Source organism: Cariama cristata, unplaced genomic scaffold (genome assembly GCF_000690535.1).
Source record: "Cariama cristata isolate BGI_N322 unplaced genomic scaffold, ASM69053v1 scaffold4658, whole genome shotgun sequence".
Classification (NCBI taxonomy): domain Eukaryota; kingdom Metazoa; phylum Chordata; class Aves; order Cariamiformes; family Cariamidae; genus Cariama; species Cariama cristata.
In genome coordinates, this window is record NW_009632751.1 from 545 (window position 1) to 7,829 (window position 7,285).

Sequence of the window (7,285 nt, forward strand, 5' to 3'; positions counted from 1 at the left end):
AGGAATGCCAGGAGCGATTTATAACAGGCTTACTGACATTTCATGTCGAGAAGCTCTGCCAGTGAATAAGCATCAAGCCATAAATCTCGGAGCAAACATGATTAAAGCGAGCAAGTTATTCTTTGAGGGAACTTCATCATAAAAGGACATGGCGGTGTGGAGCCGCAAAATTTGGTCGGCAACAGTCGTAGAAAACAGCCATCAGAGCGGCATCCCGGCAGCCCGTCTGAAATTTCGGGGGTGTTTCTTGTCCCGCGTCTCCCTCCGTTGGCTCCCTGCGGGTGGATGGTTTCCCCTCGTCCCCGCTCGCTGGGTGAAGGAAAAGCAGCAAGATGTCAGGTACCACCGCTCGGCTGAGCGATGGCAGCCTCACGAGAGGGAATAATTTGACTGCTGGTGACAACAGGGGCATTTTCCACAGCTCTTACCTCACCTAGAGAGAAGGACTTCTACTTAGATGAGTGTTAAATTGGGGCTGAAAATATTTCCTAATAAGTAATCCATGTTTTCCAAGAAGGATGTTCTTCAGTTTTCAGGTTTCACACCCTTCTGCTTTGGTAGTTCATTCCCTCTGTATCTCCTGAACACCACGGATGGTTTAAACTGGGATTATGATTTTTTTTTTTGCTTTATTTGAAGGTTAAATATTTATCTTTGCTACTAATATTGGCCCAGAGGTGCAAGGAGGTCAGCACCACACAGGATGGGGAAATGTGACGTCTCTCAGCTCCACTGATCCGAGAAAATTTGCTGCTGTCATCTGGGGCAAGCTGATGTCACAGAGTGAAACACCGACACGCTGATTTGAATGGTGGCGTATTCAGACTTTATTAAATCAATGCCGACATATCTCCTAACCTGCTCCACCCCAGCAAACACCGTCTTGGCTTTCTCTGCGTTCATGATAACTCCCGATCCTTATCCATGAGGAAGCAAACTGCGGAGGTGTGTGGAGGGTCCCAAGGGTCAAACAAGGCCTGTCCTTTGCAGGTGACTCTGTCCTTGCAGAATCGGAGGGAGAGGGATGGATGTAGGCGTCTCCATCCACTCACGTCTCATTTTTGCCGGCACAGAGAAGAGGGCTGTTTGTTGTCATTGACAGCGCAGTAGCTGCATCTGTGTGCTTGGATCCAGCTGTGAAAAGTGCGGTTGTATCTCTGTAATAGCCTGTTGTTTTCTGGGGCTCAGGAAACGCCCCCGCTGCGTTAATAACACTGAGCGGTACCCCCTTTGCTAACAGCCTGTCATCCCCAGCGGTGGGGATCAGCGGGCCCTCTGCCGCAGAGGGAAGCAGCTCTGGGGAAAGAAACGACAACCATGGAGGAAACGTGGAAGTAAAACAAAACCAAACGCAAACCGCACCTTGTTAAGAGACATGCGTAGGTGTCGGATGCTCTCGGGCAGCAGGCAGGCTTGGCCATGTTTCTGGCAGGAGCTGACTGCAGTGAGCTGCTTCAGAGCACAGCATCCTCCTTGCCTATCTTGGAGGAGGAGAGGGGCAGGGAGAGGTGCTCTGGGCCCTGTCCTGCCCAAATGGGAGCTTGTCCCCAAGCCCAGCAAGGTGGGGGACTACTATGTCCCATGGTGCCTCTTCCCATCCTGTGTGCATGCACCAAAACATCTGGATGCAGGAGAAGGATGACAGCGAGGGACACAGCTGGACGGGGCACGCTTGCTCCTTTCCTTGGGCTGCAGGGGATGGAGCTGGGACAGGGACTTGCTCCCTCACGCCACCAAAACCAGGATAAACTCACAAAATAAGCTAAACCAGTCATTTGTCCCTTAAAAACGAACAGTTGCCAGATGCAAACTTAACACCCTACTCCCTCTTACTTGGCCGTTGTGTGCTCATCCTGTGCTCCACAAAACCAGCGCCCGGCATCTCCCGGTGCACCAGGGTTACTGAAAGATGGCAAAAAGCCTTGCTGCTGAAATGAAACTTTAACACAATTTGAAGCGTTCAGCGCAGGTTACAAACAACACTTGATCCATGGATCTCTTGAGTCAACCTGGCATTTATGTTCACAAAATATGAGATGCCGATATATACTGTATAGGACAATAAAACAGATAAGTGCCTCGTCTTCCTTTCCTCCGGCTGAAATATGTTTAGTGTCCCTCAATAAATCCACGTGTGCGCATAGTCTCCATTGTGCTGAGACATTATGTGCGAATTTACAAACATTTACAACTAAGTTAAACTGAGGTAAAGCACTGCTCTGGGCAGCCAGCATCTAACAAATACTTGTGTTCGAGAAAAATGTAAAAGTCACGAGTGATTCATTCTCCCTAATTTTATAAAGGTTAAGGATTTGGCGCTGTTGGAAACCTAAGAAACGTCTTCCTCTGCAGTGAATTACCACAACCAATTGGACAGTCAGAAGCAAAAAAAAATATGATGCAGAGAACAGGGGGAAGTGAGAAATACATCTCTAAATTTGGTTTATGCAGTATTTAAAGTACAAGTAAAGCCATTCCAGGCAGTATAAGGCCCACACACTTTAAAATAAATTTGTTGCATGACAGAAAGCCAGTAAAACGGTTTCAGCAGTGGTTGTGATATAGTGCGACAGTCGCGTTCGGTACGTGTATGAATCAGCCGCTCCACACCCCGCTGAGGCAACGATCATCTTCGCCGTGCTAAACTGATAATGTGGTTTTCAAACAATGCGGGGCTTCGGAGCAAAACCCACGCTGAAGGATGGCGCTCGGCTTCCTGGCTGATGAGGAAGGTAAAAAATCCTCGTCTACCTCCTGCTTCATTTCAAAGCATTGCCCATCTGGTAAAGATCCTTTTATGTAAATACACCGGTACCTGATATTTTATTCATTAGCGAAGTTCCCCAGCTGTTTTTCAATAAATATACAATTATTACGTGATTCATCATGTAATAGGAAGGAGCGTACAGAAGGAGGCAGTTGGCTCAAGTCTCACAAGTCTGTCGTTTTCCGGGGGTTAAAAGAGCCAAAGCATCTGCGAAGAGGGGGTCCCTCGCATCTCGTCCACCTGAATACAGAACACATCCCCAAACCACTGCGCCCTGCCAGGAAAGGGTGCTCGGCTTCGACCTGCTGAGCACCCACAGCACGTACAGAAAGAGGCAGTTGCCTCAAGTCTCACAAATCGTTTTCCGGGGGTTAAAAGAGCCAAAGCATCTGCGAAGAGGGGGTCCCTCGCATCTCGTCCACCCGAATACAGAACACATCCCCAAACCACTGCGCCCTGCCAGGAAAGGGTGCTCGGCTTCGACCTGCTGAGCACCCACAGCAAGTGACAGGATGGATCTGCTTCAGCAGAGGATGAAAAAGAGAGAGGAAGAGCAGCCTCACGCTTTGAATTCCCCCTTTCTCCAAACATCTGAATCGAAGCCTTTGACAGGCTTAGGTTGCTCCTCGGGCCGCCCCTCTGGGACCAATTTTGCTGCGTGCCCAAACCCCTGCGAGCTCGCTGTGGTCTCAGAGGCATCGTGGGCTGCGGCGCCGACTTGAAAGACACGGGGCTGCTGAGATCATTCGGTGCAGTAACTGGTTAGGGCCATTAGACTAGCAAGTTTTAAGATTTCAAATATTGAGAGATTTGATCCCCAAAAGGAAATAATAATAATAATAAAAGTCTATTACACGTTCAGACAAAGCAGCACAGTCAGCATTGCATTACGGCATTAAATTATTAGTCAAGTCTTGGTAGCAGGAACATCTGCTGGTGTTAGACATGGCATTTTTAATTAAAGGCAGCAGCAAAGAAGCCTGTGGTTCATCAGTTCTGCTTTCGCCGTGCGAATTGCTGAATCCAAAGGGCACTTGTACAAAAGATTTGGTCAGAGCGTGTGCTCCGGACCCAGTGCTGCAGAAGCGCAAGCAGAAAAGCAACCGAGGTGACAGGTAATTTACACCTGCATCCGCTGGACCCATCACTCGGCGGGAGATCTCGGTGAATCCCCAGCTGGGTCAAAACTGCAGGGGATTTTACAACATTACCCTTCTGTTTTTTCCAGAAGAGGGAGAAGGTGGGTTTCCAACAGAAAGGCAAGTAACAGAGAAAAGCAAAGCGGGAGGAAGCCCCGCGCCCAGCAATGCAGCTGGGGACCAGGCGCACACCTTTGGCTTCAGCAGCTGCTGCTGCTCCCCTGCTCCCGGGGCTCCCCACCAGTGCTCTCATCTCAGGGTATGGATGGCAGAGACGGCAGGCCCCACGGACGCGGGCGGTTGCCTTCCCGTTGGAGCGGAGGGGACCAGGATTTCCCTCAACGAGCCCCGCAGATGGTGTTTGTTTGCTCAGCCGCGATAAAAAAGGAAAATATTTGCTGCAATCTGCTAGCAGGCAGAAGCAGACATATGGCAAGTCGGGATGCTCGGGAAAACGCAGTCAAAGCTTTGCAGCAGCTTTTAGATGTTGGATTGCCTTAGAGCTGAGTGAGATACAAGTCCAAGGAAACCTTTGAAGAACTTGGGTGCAAGTTTTGTACAGTGGCTGCTGTGACTTGAACCCTCTTATTATTAGCCCCACTCTAATTAGTCCTGTTATACTATCCCTATTGTACTGGAGTTATTATAAACACAATTTTAATTAATACGAGCCTCAGCTCTGGCTCAATGCTTGGAGAAATTCTCTCTGGTTCAATGACTGTTCATCTGGCATGCGCAAAGCACAGGTTAAAAGTAACGGAGGCAATTAAAGGCAATTGCTTGCACGTTCGGACACGGTGCAGTCAAGGTGCGGGTGCAGCATCGCATTTGTTCTCTTTAGCTGTGACTTACGAGCCTGTTTTTAAATGTATCGTTGCAGCATCAGGCCTGTCGGAAACCTTTGGGTCATCCCAAAACATAAAATCCTTTTTATTTCCCTTTTAATATTTTAAAATTTAAAAAAAAATTTTAAAAACCCAACCCCTAATTCTTCTGATTTCTGTTTCCCAAAGAGCAAGGCCTTTTTCTGAGTGGGGACTAACCTCCAGCTAAAGCAGCGCTGGGGACACTAAAGGTTTTGGTGAGGTTTCCTGGCTGTGCCGAGGGGGCGGTGGGGGCAGTGGACCGCAGCTCCAGAGCCGCGATGGGGTTGTGACACAGGCGCCGTGATGGGACCCTGCTCCCGTTTGGAGTCTTCGTGCCCATCCCATCCTAAGGGAAAAGGCGGAGGGCAGCGCATGCTCCACTGTAAATGTTGGGTTTTCTGGGTGTTGTGGGGGTTTTTTAAACAAAGAAAGCACCTTTCAGTCAGGGTGCCTTTGTCAGGATTGAATTCCCTTGTTCTCTGTACATCTGCTTTTGAAGACGTACAGTTGAGTGTCCCTTTGAAGTCCTTGCTTTTAAATTTACCTTGTGGTTGCCATGTGCTCCATGAGGTCAGTCAGGGACCTTCACGCCGTCCATCAGGGCTCAGCACCTCCGGTTTCATCAGGATAAAAGAGATTACCGGGACTGCGGGCACTGGGCTTATTTCAGGGAGAAATTTGCAGTGACTTGTTAACAACAAACCTGCCTCACTTTGAAGAATTCAAGTTATGTTGGGGGGGTTGAGTAGACCCCCCCTGTCTTACATCCGAGTGCTCAAGGGCAGGGACAGATGCTGTGCCTGAGCACCAAGATGGGGATCCCTGTGGGGTGAAGCTCTGTCCCCACTGAATTCAGAAATGCTCTGCAGGGAGGGATGAGGCCATGAGCTCCACACCCAAAACACCAGGTACGGTCGTACTGGTCCCTCTGCCGGCCTTGCTCTGGCTCATGAGCAGCTTGAATAAAGTCCAATCAGGTTAAAAAAAAAATATCAGCACAGGATATAGCTGCTATTTCTGGAGAATATGAAATGTGTGCGTAATCCTCCCTTAATTTAAATCAAAATGCTCCTTCCCTGCTAAGCCTTCCTTCCAAAGGCAGGAGCAGAGGGCTCCAGCATCCCACATGCTTTTTAAATGTGAAAGCCAGAGCTGAGCTGCAAATAAACAAATCAGGGGAAGGATGGAGTTACTACGGCGATACCTGGATGCAATGCAGTACCTGGGAAATGCCAGCCCTCTACCCTACCGAGGCGCAGAGAGCTGCCCCTCCAAAACGGTCTTGCTTTTCCCCGAGGTGCCGACTCAGCCTGTAATCACGAGGCAGATTTTGCTCAGCTGCAGCCTGGCCTGAAGCGTTGCCCACCCTCGCAGGCAGAGCTCCCAGAGCATTTTCCCAACTCACTTCCTAGCAGGAGGAAACTGAGGAACGACAACCCCAGCACATCTATATGTGTTTACAAGTAAAAGTGTATCTATTTTTAAAATAGGTAAGGATATTCTTTTTTCTATACTAATCCGTACTGAATCCAAATTAACACGATAGCAGTTCCTGATGATTTATGTTGTTATAATAAATAACAGCAACTGCGTGCCGCTTAGTTGATGATTAATGATCCTTATTTACCTTGTGTTCCGCTCAGGTCTGCGTTTTACACATGCAAACGTCAGAGGAGAGTTCAGCTTTCCTTTCCTCCTGTATTTTGAGGCCACGTCGTAAATCCTGTACTTGCAGCCTTCATGGCTGCATTTTAATCCACAAATAGGATTGCTATAAACTGCCAGAAGAAACGCCAGCCTGACTCGAGAGCCGCGGGGGCTGTTTCCCTTTGGCCTGGTGGGCAGCTCTGCCTTCGCCAGCCTCTGCGGGGAAGAATGCCGAAACTGTGGCCGCAGCCGACACCATCGCACCCGCCGCTCCGAGTTATCAGGGTCTGTCACTCGAACGTACCATGCCGTAAGCACCAACCCCTATTTTTGTGCTCTGATTTTCCTATAATCCCTCCTTTCGGTTCACCTCTGAGGCAAGCGAGATGGTTCGTGAGCTCCTCCGCAGAAAACCTCCCTTCCCAGAGCCAGTGCACATCCCCAGCCCCGCACCCACGCTGCTCCATCCCACTGCTGGGACCCCCCAGCCCTGAGCCGTCCATGCCCAAAAGGCTCCACCCCACAAACAGGCCCTTGGGGATGGGACAGCCCAGGGGCACGGACCCTCCTGTTTTCATCAGTGCCGAGCACCTCTGAGTGTCACAGCCTGCGTAGAAGGAGAAACAGCTTCGCATTTTTTAAGATGATTTCAGGGACTCATATAACCATGTGTGCTGGCGTGCTCCGTTATACAGACCCAGCGATCTCACCTGGCAATTTCTGCTTGAGCCAGAGCTCAGAAACACCGGAGGGAGTGGGAGGGAAATACAACACAGCACCTTTGATTTATCAGGATGAGGCTGGTGAGTAATACAGAAACTTAGCAGTCCTGGGACGACACCTCTCTCTCCCATTTAACTTAGCGT